The 19,475-nt window shown below is 35.3% G+C and overlaps 1 protein-coding gene and 1 long non-coding RNA gene across 2 annotated transcripts in view; one reads left to right on the forward strand and one right to left on the reverse strand.

The window, feature by feature from the left end:
* Window positions 1-19,475, reverse strand: part of STAG2 (STAG2 cohesin complex component) — a 147,776-nt gene that overhangs the window by 5,801 nt on the left and 122,500 nt on the right. The window lies entirely within an intron of this gene.
* Window positions 1-19,475, forward strand: part of LOC306650957 — an 86,091-nt gene that overhangs the window by 5,764 nt on the left and 60,852 nt on the right. The gene's annotated exons all lie outside the window — the stretch shown is intronic.

A 19,475-nucleotide genomic window follows, 5' to 3' on the forward strand; every position in this document is an offset into this window, starting at 1 on the left:
ACAGAAGAGTTGTGCTCTAAAGGTCTTGTCAGAAAGCATACCCTCAAACCCAAAGTTGCTCAATACTTATCCAAAGGTCAGACAAGAGAAATAATATTTACAGAAGATTGCCTGAAGGCTATGAGGTCCATTCATTTCTGAAGTCAAAAATTCATACCTGAATAAAAGACAATCAAGAAAACTGAATCTATGAATTGATTTGTCCCCATCCCCCACAGAATTGCTTCTTAAAAAAAGGACTTTACATTTTTTAAAAAATTTAAGATTCATGACAAAATTGAGAAGAAGGTACAGATTTCTCATACACCGTATACTCCCATGCATGTACAGTCTCCCATATGTTAACAATCCTCACCAGAGTGGTACATTTGTTACAATCATGCTCCTTCACAGACACATCATTATCACCCAGAGTGCACAGTTTACATTAGAATTCACTCTTGGTATTGAATATTCTACGGGTTTTAACAAATGTATAATGACATGTATCCACCATTATAGTATCATACAAAGTAGTTTCACTATCCTAAAATCCTGGTTCTGCCTATACATATCCCCTCCCACTAGCTCCTGGCAATCACTGATCTTTTTTACTGTCTCCACAGTTTTGCCTTTTCCATAATGTCTATAGTTGAAATCATACACTATCCTTTTCAGATCGGCATCTTTCACTTAGTAATACGCATTTAAGATTTCTCCATATCTTTTCATAGCTCATTTCTTTTTATCACTGAATAATATTCCATAATCTGTCTGTATCACAATTTAGCCATTCATCTATAGAAGGACATCTTGTTTGCTTCCAAGTTTGTGTAGTTATGAAGAATATTGCTATAAACATACATGTTCAGGTTTTTGTGTGGACAAAAGATTTCAACCCCTTTGGAGCATGATTGCTGGATAATATAGTAAGAAAAGCATGCCAAAATATTTTCCAAAATAGCTGTCATTTCCACTAACAATGAATAAAACTTCCTATTGTCCCAAATTCCCACCAGTATTTATTCTCAGCATTCTGGATTTTGGCCATTCTGATAGGTATCTAATGGTTTCTCACTGTTTTAATTTGCATTTCCTTGACAACATATTATGTGGACCATTTTTCACGTGCTTATTTGTCATCTATATATATATTTGGGTGGGGCATCAAAGTTTTGGGGCTGTTTTTTAATTGGATTCATTTTCTTATTGTTGAGTTTTAAGAATTATTTGTATACTTTGGATAATGGTTGTGGGGAATTACTTTTTATTGAGATATAGTTTATATAACATGGAATTCACCTCCTTAAAATGTACAATTATGTGGTTTTTAATATAGTCACAAGGTTATGCAATCATCATCCAGTTATTCTTTGGGACATGTTCATCACCCCTCCCCCACAAAGGCCCATACCCATCAGCAGTCATAGCCCCTTTAACCTTACCACCATCCTCACCTCTGAAGACCATTGATCTCTTTCTTTTCTTTTTTTTTTTTTAGATTTACCTATAGTGGACATTTCATTTAAGTGGAACCACACACATATATGATCTCCTGTGACTGGATTCTTTCATAAACATAGTATTTTTCAAGGTTTGTCCATATTTTCACATGAAACATTCTTTTTTTATGGATGAATACTATTCCATTGTATGGATATACCACCTTGTATATTCATTCATCAGTTTATGGACATTTGAGTTGTTTGTACTTTTTGGCTATTGTAATACTACTATAGATTTACTTTTAATGAATTATACTATAGCATTATGCTCATAGCCTCTGCTGAGGGATATAATAAGAACAAAACTACAGATGTGAGGTTTGACTTACTGTTAGGTTATTCTTTGCACTGCCAACATGCTGTTTAGGATGATTTATAAGAGGTACACTTAATATGAAAAGTTCCTTATGTTTTATATACTTACACACACTGGAAATTCTGTAACCACTGTCCACTCTTGATGATCACCTTTAGAAATCTCAGAAACAAATTCATGGCCCATTTCTAGCAGGTATGCAGTGCTCATTCCTGATTTTCTTACTTTTTTAAGATGTGTATTTTTTAATATACTTTTTATTTGTCAATCAACCTTTATTTGTTTTATTTATATGCAGTGCTGAGAATTGAACCCAATGCCTCAACCATGCTAAGCAAGAACTCTACCACTGAGTTACACGCCCAGCCCAGTTTTCTTATTTCGAATCACCTTTAGTCCTGATTATGTGCTCTTTTTTTTTTTTTTTTTTTTTTTTTGGTACTGGGGATTGAACTCAGGGGCACTTTACCACTGAGCCACATCCCCAGCCCTATTTTGTATTTTATTTAGAGACAGGGTCTCACTGAGTTGCTTAGCACCTCACTATTGCTGAGGCTGTCTTTGAATTCACAATCCTCTTGTCTCAACCTCCTGAGCCGCTGGGATTACAGGCATGCAACACCGCGCCTGGCTACTCGCTCATTTTTATATTGAGGCATTATTCTTTTTTTTAACCAAATGGGGTATAAACATTAGTAATCATTTATTGCAATCCACAGGACATGGGTGAACAGAAACGGGGCCTGAACAGTGAGAGAAAACAAACTGGAAATCAGTTTGGCAAAAGACCACACTTCTTCCCTCGTGCATTTCAATAATTACCTTAAAGTTGTAACACTGTTAAGTTACCAAAACAAACAATTCTTTTGCCTTGAACCACATTTTCCAAAAGAGGTTCTGAGAAATATTAGAGGTTGTTCAGTAAATATTTTCTTTTTAGGAGGGGGTACCAGGGATTGAGCTCAGGAACACTCCATCATTGAACCACATCCCAGTCCTATTTTGTATTTTATTTAGAGACAGGGTCTCACTGAGTTGCTTACCACCTCACTTTTGCTGAGGCTGGCTTTGAACTCGAGATCCTCCTGCCCCTGGGGTTACGAGGTGTGCACCACAGCACCTGGCCAGCAAAATATTTTCTACCAAACCTGCAGATTTAAACAACCTACAGAATAAATTTTTCTTTTGGTTGGGGTCTTTTTTTTTTTTTTTTGGTCTTTTCTTTCTTTGGAACTGGGGATCAAACCCAGGGCTTCATGTATGCAAGGCAAGCACTTTGCCACCGAGCTACATCCCAACCCCAGAATTATTTTTTTATCTGTTTTCCATATAGAGGTTCTGTGCACTATTTAAGAGGTAATTCCAAAGTGCCAGGTGTGGTGTTGCATGCCTGTAATCTCAGCTACCAGGGAGTCTGAGGTGGGAGGATCCAAGTTTGAGGTCAGCCTCAGCAATTTAGGCAGACCCTGTTTAAAAAAAAAAAGGATAGGGATATAGCTCAGTAGTAAAGCACCCCTGGGTTCAATACCCAGTACCACACACACACAGATAATTCTTCTGGTATATATGTTTGGAAACTCCTGAGAATGATGAAAAAGAGACAGGTGAGCAGGAAAACCTGGATTCCCATCTTGGCCTAGCCTTTAACCCACTTTGTTATGCCTGCATATGCTTCCTTCTGTGTAAAAGGAGATAAGCTGGATTAGGTATTTCTGAGGTTCCTTCCAGTTCTGCCCTCTGTAAGTCACAAAAGTTATGAATGCAGCCACATTATCAATTGTTAACATGGCACAATTTTACTTAAATAGCTTAGGTTGATTAAAGTTTGAGGGGTTCTACCATAATGGAGATGAATAAGCTAGCAGTAGTGTTGTTTTATTCCACCCCTGCTTTATAAAGGTACAACTGACCAATATTGTACATATTTAAGATGTCCAACATATTTTTTATGGTATTGGGGATAGAGCTCAGAGGAGCTTTACAACTGAGCTAAATCCCTAGCCCTTTTTTTATTTTTTATTTTGAGATAGGTCCTGTCTTAACCTCCCAAGTATCTAGGATTGCAGGAGGGTGCCACCATTACCTGGCACGACACATAAATACACACACACACACACACACACACACACACACACACACACACACACACAGTGATTACCACAATCAAGCTAATCCACCACCTTATATAGTTACCATTTTTTAAATGGTGAAAACACTTAAGATCTATTTTTTTAGCAAAGTTCAAGTATACATTCCTATTGATTGTCATCACCATGCTGTACATTTATCTCCAGTATTCATTTTCTTTCTAATTGAAAGCTTGTACCATTTGACCAAAGTTCCTTCAAGCCCCTGGAAACCCCCTTCTCATTCTGAGTTTAATTCTGTTAGATGCCACATTTCACATAAGTAAGCTCATTCAGTATTTTGTCTTTCTGTCTGCCTTATTTCAATTAGCATGTCTTCTAGTTCCATCCCTGTAGTAACAAATGACAGGATTTCCTCTTTTAAGATTTTCGTTCCTATCCTAATTAAAATGTTATACTCCATGTATGTATATGTCAAAATACACTCTACTGTCATGTATATCTAAAAATAATTTTAAAAATTAAAAAAAAATCTTGTTCCTTGGGTGGGGATGTAAGTTAGTAAGAGAGAATTTGCCTACCATGTGTGAGACCATGGATTCAATCCCTGGCATATCAAAAAAAAAAAAAAAGTTTGTCATTTGATCTCTAATTACAGTCACTCATATTTTTAAAACAATGGTCAGTTAAATGGTTTTCCAAAGCCACCATATATTTCCTATTGTATGATTATGCCAGTCTGTTTAGTACCAGGAATGGGTTTTCATAGATCAAATCCTCCTAGCTTAGAAGAATCGATTCTTTCTTTTCCTCCTCCCTTCATCCCTGCCTCCTTCCACTCTTTTTCAACACTCTTTTAATTTTTTTGTTGTAGATGGACTGCATGCCTTTATTTATGTGGTGCTAAGGATCAGACCCAGTGCCTCACATGTGCTAGGCAAGCACTCTACCACTGAGCTACAACCCCAGCTACCTCTTTCAACATTTTGCTATAGAAATTCCCAAACACAGAAGATGGAAGTATTTTATGGTGAACACTCATATACCCATAACCTGGAGCCTATAACTAATATTTTAACTGCATCATCATGAAATAGTCTTCTTTTTTATACACCTTAAGTTGAACACATCAGTACATTTCATACCTAAATACTTCAGTATACATAACTAGTTTGTTTTGTGGTGCTGGGGATGGAACCCAGGGCCTCACATATGGTAGGCTGTAGAGTTAGACTTTTGTTTATGGTTTTTGTTATTAGATAAAATATAATGTACAACGCCCAAATCTTTAAGTGTAAGGGCTTGAGTTACATAGATCATAATTTATCATGTTACACAGCAATTACTATCACCACAGGAAGTTCTCTCATCTCTCTCCAGTTAATCCTGGCCCATACATTCCAGAGGCAACCACTGTTGATTTTTTTCCAGATAGTTTCATTAATGGAATTTTACAATAAGTACTCTTTTTAGCTTAATAAGACACTGCCAAAGCATTTTCCAAAACAAAATGAGAATTTCACTTGTCCCACTTTGTGTTGCATTTAATCATTCTGGTAGATGTGTAGTATGTCATTGTTTATTTCCACTTCCTTCATGAGTAATACCGTTTATCATGTTTTTTTCATGTTTATTGTCACTTTATTTCCCAAAGTGAAATATGTGTTCAAATTTGGGGGGCTGGGGGCACTAGGGATTGAAACAAGGAGTCTTCTACCACTGAGCTACATTCCAGCCCTTTTTATTTCTTGAGACAGGTCTTGCTAAGTTGCTGAATCTGGCCTTGAACTTGTGATCAGCCTCCTGCATCACTGGGATTATAGGCACATGCCACCACGCCTGGCTCTTTTGCCCATTTTATTGAGTGTTCATTTCACTAGGCTGTTAGTTCTTCATATATCCTGGATAGCAGTCCTTTTTCATATGTGTTTAGTGAACAGTTTTCCCCAGTCTATAGCTTGCCTATATATTTTAATGGTGTCATTTCAATAGCAGAAAGTTTAAATTTTGATGAAGCCTAGTTTACCTGTTTTTTTCTTTGATAGGTATATGTGTCTCTTCTATAAGCTTTATAAATTTGGTTTCTGCATTTAGATTTATTGTCCACCACAAATTGATTTTAAGCACAATGTGAGATAAGGGTTGAGCTTAATTTTTTTTATGCTTATCTAGTTGTTCTAACACCATTTTACTCAGGTGGCAAAATGTAAAATTAAAATAAGAGATGTCAATAACCTTCATATCCATGAACAGTAACCAGTTAGAAAAAATATGGGAGAGGAAAACCACATTTTAATAACAATAATGAAGATAATAGTAAAGGTAAAATAAACTTAACAAGAAATGTGTAAAACCTATGTGAGAAAACTTTAAAACACTGGAAGAAACACAGTAAAGATATCCCTTGTTCTCATACCTCAACATTGTAAAAGGTATATGTGATAAACCGAAGGCCAACACCATTCTAAATGGAGAAAAACTGAAATCATTCCCTCTAAAAACTGGAACAAGACAGAGATGCCCTCTTTTACCACTTCTACTCAACACAGTCCTTGAAACTAGCCAGAGCAATTAGGCAAAAGAAAGAAATTAAAGGGATACAAATAAGAAAAGACAAGCTCTATTTCTGTTTGTAACAACATGATTCTATATTTAGAAGACCCAAAATCTCCATCAGAAAACTTCTAGAACTCATAAATGAATTCAGCAAAGTAGCAGGATACAAAATTAACACCCAGAAATCAATTGCATGCTTATACGCCAATGACGAAACAGCTAAAAGAGAAATTAGGGAAAACCATCCCGTTCACAATAGCCTCAAAAAATATGTAGGAATCAGTTCAACAAAAGAGGTGAAGGAATTTTACAATGGAAACTAGAGAACAAATTTAAATTTTTTTTTAAATCAACAAACCTGGGGATTGCAATGGAGCAAATTATATGCATTTATGAATATATCAAAATGTACCTAATTGTAATGAATACAATGCACTAATAGAAACATAAATAATTTTAAAAAGCCCTACAGAACACTCAAAAAGGAATTGAGCAAGACCTCAGAAAACAGAAAGATCTTCATCTTCTTGGATAGGCAGAATTCATATTGTTAAAATGTCTGCACTACCAAAAGCACTATACGGATTTAATGCAATTCCTATTAAAATTCCAATGACGTTGTTCATAGAAATAGAAAAAAGCAGTCATGAAATTCATTTGGAAAAACAAGAAAACCAGAATAGCCAAAGCAATCCTTAATGAGAAAAGTGAAGCAGGAGGCATCACAATACCATACCTTAAATTACACTACAGAGCAATAGTAACAAAAATGACATGTTATTGGCACCAAAACAGACATGAACACCAGTGGAACTGAATAGAAGACAGAGACAAAACCTACATAAATACAGTTATCTCATACTAAACAAAGGTACCATAACCATACATTGGAGAAAAGAAATCCTCTGCAACAAATGCTGCTGGGAAAACGGGAAATCCACATGTAGTAGGATGAAATTTAATGCCTCTCACCTTTCACAAAACTCAACTCAAAGTGGATCAAAGATCTAGAAATTCTGAAAGAAGAAAGACCTGAAACTCTGCACATACTAGAAGAAAATGTAGGCCTAACTTTCCAACATATCAGCTCAGGTACTGACTTCCTCAGCAAGACAAGAAGTAAAATCAAGAATGAATAAATGGGGTGGCATCAAAATAACAAGCTTCTTCATAGCAAAGGAAACAACCAAGAGTGTGAAAAGAGAGCCTACAGAATGGGAGAAAATCTTTGCCACCTGCACCTCAGATAGGGCTTTAATTTCCACGATATATGAAGAACTCAAAAACTTAACACTCTAAAAACAAATATCCTAATCAATAAATGGTCAAAGGAACTGAACAGACACTTCTCAAAAGAAGAAATATGGTTAACAAATATATGAAAAACTGTCCAACATCTCTAGCAATTACAGAAATGCAAGTTAAAATGACACTGAGATTTCATCTCACTACAATCAGAATGGCAATTATCAAGAACTCAAGTAACAACAAATATTGGCAAGAATGTGGGGAAAAAGGTTCACTCATACATTGTTGGTGGGACTGCAAATTGGTGCAACCACTCTGGAATGCAGTATGGAGATCCCTCAAAAAACTAGGAATGGAACTACCATTTGACCCAGCCATCCCAACTCCTTGGTAGATACCAAAGGATTTAAATTCAGCATACTACAGTGAAACAGCCACATCAGTGTTTATAGCAGTACAATTCACAATAGCCAATCTATGGATCCAACCCAGGTGCCCTTCAACAGATGAATGGATCAAGAAAATGTGGCATATATACATAATGGAATATTACTTAGCCATAAAGAATGACCTTATGACATTTGCTAGTAAGTGGGTGGATCTGGAGACTATCATACTAAGTGAAATAAGCTGATCCCCAAAAATCAAAGGATGAATGCTTTTGCTGATATGTGGAAGCTAAACCACAACAATGGGGGGAGGAGAACAGAAGTTCAGTAAATTGTCTAAGGAGAATGAAGGGAAGGGAGGGGGGGTTAAGAAAAGCAAAGATAATGGAATGACTCTGACAATCTTCCTATGTACATATATGAATACACCTCAGTGAATACCAATATCATGTACATCCACAAGAATGTGGTCCTAATTAGAATAAGATATAGTCTATGCTTTTATAATTATATTAAAATGGACTCTACTGTCATGTATAACTTAAAATATATCCCTTGTTCTTAAAGAGAACAACTAAGCCTCACTGGTCCTTTATTTTTCCTCATGAAAAAACAAACATGCAAAACTAGCTTGCAAAACAATGAAAAGGAAATGATATGTGGAATGCTAAAGCATACTATAAAGCACTTATATCTAAAATTGTGTGGTACTGTCTACATGAAGAGAAAGACCAGTGAAACAAAAGAAAGTCCAGAAATATACACCAAGTACATTAAGAAAATTTAGTGTGTGGTAAATGTGGTATTTCAAATTACTGGCAAAGATGACATTTTTTCATAAACAGTGCTGGATAGCCATTTGGGGGAAAATAAAACTGTATTTATACCTCACATCATACCCAAGAATATGGAAGAGATCTGAAAAGACACTAAACCACATACATCCCAGAAGAAAACTTGGGTGAATTTCTATATATCCTGTGTATAGGAAAAAGGTTTGTAACTATGCATCAAAATGAACATGCAATAAAAGATTGATACATTTGACCAAATAGAAATTAAAGAAAAAAAAAATCTTGGAGGGCAAAACTAAAGCAATAAGCAAAGTCAAGACAAATGATAAACTGGGAGAAAGTACTTGCAATGTATATATCAAATAAAGGACAATATCTAAAGAACTCTTAAAATTTGAGATTAAACAGAAAAAAAATCCTGATAAAGCAAAATTCAAACAAAATTCACAGAAAAGAACTAAAAATTGTGCTTAAATAATACAAAACATTTTGGCCCCATTTACAGTAACAGAAATGTCAAGTTAAGACTACACTGACATATTACTTCTCAGTTATCAGACTGGTCAAGACTGAAATGTAAGATGACACATTCAGTTTGCAAGGCTGTGGAGAAACAGGCACTTATATATTCTGCACATGTTGGTAGGAATGCAAACCAGTACAATCCTTACAGAGAGGTTATTTGGAAATACATAACAGAAATACACATTTGCCACTTGAAATGGCAATTCCACTTCTAGGAATTTGCACTAAAGGTACACCTTCAACAATGCAAAATTACATATACACATTCACTTATTCACTATAGTATTAATTTGTAGATGCAAAACAATGAAAATAACCTAAATAACTATACATCAGGGTGGTTAAACTACAGTATAAATAGGATTATTAAAAGCAAGAAAGAATAAAAAAAAACTATGAGTGATATGGAATGATTTCTAAGTGGGGGCAAAATGGAGGGAAGAAGAGGGGAGGCAGAGGAAAATAAGAAAATGCATGCATTGACTCATACAGAAATACAGGAAAAATTAGCCTGAAATAAAGAGAGTACTTCCCCACAGAGGGTGAGTAAGAAGAGAATGTAAAGAATGGGGGCTAGGAATGAGAAGGAATCAGGTAAAAAGAGAATTCTCTCAGAAAGTATTTCTGTATAATTTGGACTTTGTTAGTGATATTCCACATATACAAAACTAAAATTAACAAGGATAGGGGAGGATCCCAAAATGGAGTATAAACAAATGAACCTAAGTATATGTCAAATGAATAATAACCACATTCCACATTGCAGTGGTAGTGTGGAGGTGGTGGGGGAGGATAATCACAGAACACAGATAGATACACAGATATAGAAGCATGCATACATCTGTCCATACATACATGTATTTCCCAGTTCTGTCCTTCAAGGCAGCCTCTACAATCAATCAAAAGCCAGTACCACATAGTGACATAAAATAGTTGTAATTCAGGCAAGAATCATAAAAGATGAAAGTTGGAAGAGTAACAGGACATTTTTAAAAGATTCTAAGTATCTCCCCATAAGATACTTACTAACTACAAAGCCCAAACAGTAACTTCACAGTCAAGAAACCCAGCATCACCTCTATCACATAATCAAAATTAAAATCATCAGTAATAGGACACAACAACATCATGTGCCTATTGATATGAAGCACTGAGAAAGACACAATATCAGGTTTGTGGTACTCCTGCCAAAAGTGCAGTCTCAGTCTACCTAATCGAAAAGGGTTATGAATGGTTCTAGACTAAGAGAGACCAGAGACATGACAAATGTCACACATCATCATAAATTAGTTTTTAGATCAGAGAAAAATTTTCTTGATAAAAAGAATGTTAACTGAATATCAGCAGGAAAGATTTGAATAAGGTCCTTAAATAATAGTATTGTGTCAATATTAATTTTCTAGTTTTGTCAATCACATTGTGTTTATGTAAGTAAATATCCTAGTATATTAGAAAACACATGTTAAAGTATTTAGGGCTAGGTACTGGGGTATCAAATTGACCAAATTATGTTATGTACATGCACAAAGATATCATAATGAATCCCACTATTTTGTATAATTATAATAAACCAATAAAAAGTAGGGCTAAAGGGAACATACTCGAACTTTTCAGAAAAAAATCTGTACACATTGAGAGGGAATAATAAACATGGTAAAACGTTAACATGTAAGGTGTCTGGGTAAAAGGTATACAAAAATTCTTTGTAGTAATTCTACCAAGTTTGAAATTATTTAAAATAAAAATGTAATTTTTACAGCAAAAGAAAACTATAAACAAATATTGAACTCTAGCACAGAGGGCTGGAGATATAGGTCAGTTGGTAGAGTGCTTCCCATGCATGCACAAGGACCTGGGTTCAATCTCCAGCACCACCAAAAAAAAAAAAAAAAACAGAGCTTCCCACTGTCAGCTTGGATCCCTGGATAACCACACAGGAGACCCTAACCTAGAATAGCTACCCTGGACTTTCAGAAGAGCAGAGAAACAGTGCCTTGTAAAACACCTTATGTAAGCTATTGTTGTAAGCTAATAGAATGAGTACCTCAAAATAGATGCTACCAAACAAAGCTTTATGGAACTGCCCAATTCAGAAACAGTCATGTCCAGTAACAAGGATAAACATTTAGTTGGCGGATACCTCATACAGAGAACAGAACCAGAATGTGACCAGAAGAATTCCTCCACTGTCAAGGCCCAAATTTTTCACAATTTCTGGCTAGCAGGATTCCTATGGGCCAGTGATTGCTTTCCTTCCCCTGAATGTCAGATACTGGGGTTATTCTACTCATGTTCTATCATTCTATATGACATAAGCTATGATTTAATGTTTGTCCCTCCAAAACAGTATTATGAGGTGTATCCTTTAAGAGGTGATCAGGCCTGGAGGGCTCCACCATCGTGGGTGGGATTGGGGCCCTTATAAAAGGACCTTTGTGTTCCCCTTCCTCTCATCTTCCTGCCTTCCACCATGCGATGATACAGCAAGAAGGCCCTCAACAGATGCTGACACCTTGGCCTAAGACTTCCCTTCCTCCAGAACTAAGGAAATAAATTCCTATTCTTTAGAAATTCCCAGTGAATTTTACTGCAGCATGAACAGGTTAAGACAGGGTGTTAGAGAATATCTGTACCTGGACCTGATGGGGAAGAGTGAGCATATTACTGAGAAACTGGACTTGAGCCACAGTAGTAATGGGATAAAACTTTTGGGTGTTTCCCTTGGGAGGGGAGTAAGCATGTCCTGAGAATGGCAAGGAAGATGTACACAGATTAACATAAGGGAAAGACTGAGGCACAGACAGCTAAAATCCATTATTACTTTCTTCTTATATGTGGCTAGGTTACATGTTCCAACACCCTTGCAAGTGAGGTATGATCATTTAAGCGCTCTCCAGTGAAATGTGAATACAAGTGATAGGTGCCACTTAGAGAATGGCCCATGAAAACCACCCATATACACTTCTCCATGTTTCCCCACCTACTATGGGCTAAAATGCTGATGACCAAACAACCTTGGAAACTATCTATTAAAGATGTCAGAGTCACTTGCCATTAGCCTGTCTCTCAACAACCATATAGAGAAAAGGATACGTTATCATCAAACTGTCAAAAATAAAGACAGAGGATCCTGAAAGCAGCATACAATGTATTCAATAAGGCTAGCAGCAGACTTTATATCAGAGACAAGTCAGGAGAGTGAAATGATAAATTCAAAGTGCTGAAGGAATAACTGCACCAAAATCACTGTACCCAGCAAAGATGTCCTTCAGAAATGAATAGAATCCCAGACAAAGGGTGTGGTAGTTCATGATAAAAGAAAATTATGCTAATTAATATGAAAACATATTAAGGTATAAATCTCACTGATAAAAGAACAGTCAAGTTATTACAGTACACTCTAATACTATAATGATAGCTTATCAATCACATTTAGTATGAAAGCTAAAAGACAAACTAATTTAAAATAACAGCTACAATAATTTAAGAAATACACAATATAAAAGATGAAAATGGTGACATCAAAAACAGAATATGCCAAGTTGCAAAGTATAACTGTAGAGTTCTTTATGTGATAAAAGTTAAATTGTTGGGCTGGGGCTGGGGCTGAGGGGTAGAGAGTTTGCTTAGCATGTGTGAGGCACTGGGTTCAATCCTCAGCACCACATAAAAATAAATAAGATAAATTTATCATGTCCATCTACAACAAAAATTATTTTTAAAATTAAGTTGTTACTAGCTTAAAATAGCCTGTTATTAACTACAAGATGTTTTATGTAAGTCTCATGATAATCACAAAGCAAAAACCTATAAAGGCATACCTTTGTTGCATCGCACTTCACAAATACTACATTTTTACAAATTGAAGGTTTGTGGCAACCCTGTGTCAAGCAAATCTAACATCATTTTCTCAACAGCTCAGATCATCATTAAATTTTTTAGCAATAAAGTATTTTTTAAATTAAGGAATGTACTATTTAAAGACAAACCTATAGTGCAAAGATAACTTTTATGTGCATTGGGAAACTGAATCATTCACGTTATTTGCTTTATTGTGATGTTTACTTTATTACGGAGGTCAATTCATCAAGCAGATGTAACAGTTCTAAGTCCATCTGCACCCAACATTACAGCACCTGGATATATAAAGCAAAGACTAATATACCCAAAGAGAGCTGGAGTTGTAGCTCAGTGGTGCAATGCTTGCCTCACATGTGTGAGGCACTGGGTTCGATCCTTGGCACCATATAAAAATAAAGGTATTGTGTACATCAACAACTAAAAATATTTTTTTAAATATATATACACCCAAAAAGATAGAATGTAGCACATTCATATGAGGGTACTTCAGTACCCATCCAATCTTCAGGGATGGGCAGATTATCCAATCACTAAGGGCACATCAGACCTAAATGCACTTCAGAACAAGTGGACCCAAGAGACACATGCCAAAAATTCCACCCAGCATCAGTAGCTGCTACTATGATATGCTGCTTTACTCTTGATTTTGGTGTTGTTTGTCCACCGTGGTACTGGAGATCAAACCCATGGCCTCCCACATACCAGAGAAGTGGTCTACCACTGAGTTACCCTCTCAGTTCAGAATATTCTTCTTGGTGTTTGTTTCATTTTTATTTGTTTGTTTGTTTGTTTGTTTTTAGTAAGAGGGTTGAATCCAGAGGTTTTCTTCCACTGAGCTACAGTTCCGGCCTCTTTTTATTTTTATTCAGACAGGCTGGCCTCAAACTTTCAATCCTCTTTCCTCAGCCTCCCAACTATCTAAGATTAACAGACGTGCCACCATGGATCACCAGAATACATTCTTCTTTAGCAAAAACCACATTCTCCAAGGGAGATCATATGCTGGGCCACAAATCATGTCCTAACAAGTTTCTTTTCTAACTACAATGAAAGTAAACTAGAAATTAGTAACAGGAAGAATTTTTGGAAATTTCACAAAAACACAGAAATTAAACATGCTCCCCAACGACCAATGGTTAATGAAAAAATACAGAGAAAATATATCTCAAGACAAATGAAAATGGAAACACACCAAAGCTTATGAAATGTAGGAAAAACAGTTCTAAGACAAAATGGAACTGATACTACAGAAATACAAATAATCATAATACACTACTGTGAACCGTTCTATGTCAAAAAATTGGATAACCTGGAAGAAATGGGTAAACTCCTAGAAATATGCAATATGCCAACCCTGAATCATGAATACATTTTAAAAAATCTGAGCATGTCAGAAAGAAGTAAGGATATTTAATCAGTAATAAAGAAGTTTCCATCAAAAAGTCCAGGAACTAATGGCTTTGCTGCTGAATTCTATCAAACATTTGAAGAACTAATACAAATTTGTTTCAAACTCTTCCAAAAAACTGAAGAAAGAATACTTCCAAACTCATTTTATAGTGCAAGCACTATCCTTACACCAAAGCCAGACAAGGACACTTAAAGAAAAGTACATGCCTGATGAACAGAGATGCAAAAGTAGTGAACAGAAGATTAGCAAACAAAAAGATTAATATAATCAAGTAAGATTCATCTCAGGGATGCAATTATGACAACACACGCAAATTGATAAATATAATACACCACATTAGCAGAATGAAGAAAACCACACAAACCTCTAAACAAATGCATTTGATAAAATTCAACATCCTTTCAGAATAAGTATTTTCAACAAAACAGAAGGAATATACCTTAACACAATAAAGATTATATCATAAAACAGCTAAGTAAAAAATTTTAAGTTTTTCCTCTAAAATCAGAAACAAGACAAGGATACCCATGCTCATCATTTCTATTCAGCATAGTACTGAAAGTTCCAGCCAGAGCAATTAGGCAGGAAAAAGAAAAACAAAGTATCCAAATTGGAAAGGAAGACATTAAATTATACCTATTTGTTAATAATGGGATCTCATACATAAAAACCTAAGGGCTCCTTCAAAAACCTACTAGAACTAATAAATTCAGAAAGTTGCAGAATAAAAAATTTCAACATGCTAACAACAGACTAATCAAAGAAGAAAGAAATAACATACAAATGGCCAAGAGATATAACAAATGGTGCTCAATATCACTAGTCATCAGGGAAACACAAATTAAAACCACAATGAAATATCGCCCTACACCCATTAGGATGGCTATTATCAAGATGACAAAACAAGTATTGGTAAGGGTGTGGAAAAAAGGGAACCCTTGTACACTGTTAGTTTGAATGGAAATTTGTACAGCCATTATGGAAAACAGTATAGAGGCTCCTTAAGAAATTAAATATAGAATTACCAAATGATCAAGCAATCCCTCTCCTAGATTTATATATAAGAAAATGGAGTTAGTATGTTGAAATAACTGTACTCTTATGTTCTTTTTGTTGTTTTGTTTTTATAGTACTGGGAATTGCATGAGGGTCTTGCACAAGCTAGGCAAGTACTCCACTACTGAGCTACATTCCCAGCCCCTGTATTCTCATATTCATTGCAAGATTACTCACAATAGCCAAGAAAACGAATAAATCAAAGTACATAAGGGTATGAAAAGATTAAAAATGTTGGGGCTAAGGATGTAGCTCAGTTGTTGAGCAATTGCCTAGCATGTGTGGGGCTCAGGTTCAATTCCCAGCACTGCAAAATGTAAAGGATATGTGGAATATTATCTACCTCAAAAAAAAGAAAATCTTGCCATTTGTGAAATGAACCAGGAGGACCTTACAGTAAGTAAAATAAGCCAGGTATAGGATAAAATACCAAGCAATGTCACTTAGGTGTGAAATCTAATATATAAAAAAAATCAAACTCCTAGATGCAGGGTAGAATGGTGTTGACCTGAAGTTAAGGGCAAGGACAAACCCCCAAGGGAAATGAATAAAGGCTACAACATTTCAATAAGTTCAGAAGATCTGCTGTTCGACATGCTATTTTTAATAGCAATGCACCAATACTGAAAAAAATCATTGAGCGTAGGTATTAAGTGTCATTCCCACAAAAAAATGAGTATTTGAGGTAATGAAGTAGTTTGATTTCTACAACATATGCATACTTCAATCCATCATGTTTTGCATGATGAATATATGCCACTTTCATCAATCAAAATAATTTTTTAAAAAACAGTACATTTATAGCAGCTAGCCTTTCATTTTGTTTACATTATCAGCCCCAAATTAACTTCAACGAAGAACTCATTTTCAGGAACTTACAGCTTATTATAGAAACAACTACATAAATGATCAACTGCTAAAAGCATATTATTTTCCTCAATGGTAGAATAAGGTCTAATGTAACCAAAACAACCAAATCACTAGATAAATCAATTTATCATGACTTACTTAAAGGCATTATACCTTTAAAAGAAGGACCTTTGCCAATTCTGACATCACATATAAAACAAATACGCTAAAGTGACAAGAGAACTTGTATGGGGACAAGGCTCCCCAAAGAAATGATGAATGTTTTAAGATGGAAATGTACTGAATTATCACACTGTCCCTTGTAAGTATGTACAACTATGTCAGTTAAAAATTCAAAAAGAATGAATAATGAGAAAACACTCCTTTAAGTTACCAAATGTACAAGTTACAAATGCCTTTTTCAGGTGTATTTATGTAAGGTATGGGATAAAAACCAACACTTCATCTTGCCATACCCACTCCTAAGCATTTACTAAACAGTTCTTACATCAAAGATATCATTTATGCTGTTTCCATTCCTGGAATTCTAGGTTGTGGTCACCTCATCCCCCCTTTCACCTGACTGACCTCTCAGCATTTAAAGTTGCAACTGAAGTAGCAATTTCATTTTATTCATAATAGTCCAACAATAAAAACAACCTGAATGACCATCAACCATTCAATTGATAAACTATCTTTGCAATGACTACTACTCAGGAATAAAAGGAATAAACTATTCATACACACAAGGTGGTTAAATCTCAAAAAGAAAAAATTCTGCTGAGTTAAAGACCTTACACAAAAAATAATGTTATGATTCTATTTGCATAGGTTCTAGTACAGCCAAGTTTAATCAATGATGCAAAGAAACATAACAGCTGTTGCCTGTGTAAAACGGATAGAAGCAAACTGAATAAAGAGCATAAAGGAACATTTTGGGTTGATGGTAATATTCACTACCTTTGACAGGAATTTGAGTTAAACAGTTTTAATCATTTGTCAAAATAGCAAATATATACTTATAGTTTGTGTATTCAATGTATATAAATTTTATACTAACAGAAAGTTGATAAATATTAAACTCAATATGCATGCTGAAGTATTTATGAGGTACTTCACCTGTGTTTGCAATTTACTTTGAAATACATAAAAAGTGAGACTGATGGATATGCAGTAATACCAAGTATAAAGTGTGTTCATTATAAAATTCTTTTCACATTGTGTGAAACTTTTTGTAAAAAAAAAAAAAAACAAACAAACAAAAAAAAAAAAAAAACGGGGAAAAACTCAAGACTCAAGTGTCAGTCTTACAGTAAGGAAGGCTTCATGAGCACATGTGGAGTTACTGCCTCTGCTCTACGCTTTCCTCACAGCCTGTAAAAACAATGTACTTAACTCCACTTTATTAGTTACATCTGTATCCCAAACCCTAGGCACTGAGGGCAGCTTCAAAACAAGATCTGTCTTGTTGGTCTTTGAGTACCCAGCAGTACACAGTAGAGCTGAAGATTTATTGACCTGCAGAATATTTATTCAGTGAACTGTATTACCTAGGTTCTTCATAACCAAAGGCCTTGTGTTTTATTGGCTCATTTTCTTTTGCCAAATCATGACAGCTACCAGAAAAATCTATCTGACCTGGTATTCATTCACATGTATCCTTACAGTTTCCCTTTGTCAGAAGATACTGAAGACACCTCTTTTGGGCTATTCTACTTTCCCCAGTCTCCCAACTTTTAAATTAACTATTGATAGGATCAAAGCCCAGATTTAATTTATACCTTCTTTATTGAAGCCAGTTGGGTCATATTAAGGACAATGTTTACTCACACTACTCATTCTATAGCCAGTTGAGTTTCTAAAAGATGCACCATGGCACAATGAATAATGTGCCATTTTATCTTTTTTGCAATTTGTGTATATTATACTATACTTATGTATTAAAGTTGAAATGGTATATGGGACATAATGTAACCAGGTTGCCTGGCCTTGAATACTAAAAATATCACTTACTTGCCATATTACCTTGTTTAAGGTATCTTGGTTGTGCCAATTTTCCCCTTCCTTTTGATTTGCTAAAGTGTGTGTGTGTGTGTGTGTGTGTGTGTGTGTTGCACTCTTGAAATCCCAGCTACTTGGGAGGCTGAGGCAAGAGGACTAAAAGTTCGAGCCAGCCTCAGCAACTTAAGCGAAACAAACAACAAAAAAGTAACAGGTCTGGGGATATAGTTTAGTGGAAGAGCACTCCTGGTTTTAATCTCTAGTACCACAAAGGAGGAGAGGGGTAGTAACATGTATTACCACCTGACATGAGGTTTAATCAGCTATTATATGTAAATCACTTCAAACAGTAGGTAGCTCTTAGCTCTCATTTCACATATTCAGTTCTGAACCAATGACAAAAGATTCCTAATCTATAAACTAGCTCAAACTCACTGATGTCTCTTAAAGAGTATAAATACAAATCTTGCTAATAGACCTCAGACAGTTTTCACAAAGAATTCAATTATTATATTCTTTTGCAAATTTTGGCTTTTACCTCCATACCATGCACCCATTACCTAAGATCTCTCTCTTATTCTCTCAGTACTCCCTGCTAGTTTCCTTCCTAGCACTTACTACAAGTTTGTTTTCTCCCCTGGATCTGAGGGAAGGACCTCTAACACATTCCTGGAATATAGTAGGCACTAAATGTATCCTTAACAAATAATGAAGACAGTTCAAAGTTTGTTTAACCCATACCAGATAAAAATCAAAGCGATAACTATTACAGGTTCTTATTTTAAAGTAATAACCCAATTAGGGATTTAGTCTCATTTAAAAATACATATGATTTATTAAAAATATAAAGTGATGCTGTTTTCTATAAATATTCCCACTCAAACACATTAAAAGATGT

This window comes from Sciurus vulgaris, assembly GCF_902686455.1.
Source record: "Sciurus vulgaris genome assembly, chromosome: X".
Lineage (NCBI taxonomy): Eukaryota > Metazoa > Chordata > Mammalia > Rodentia > Sciuridae > Sciurus > Sciurus vulgaris.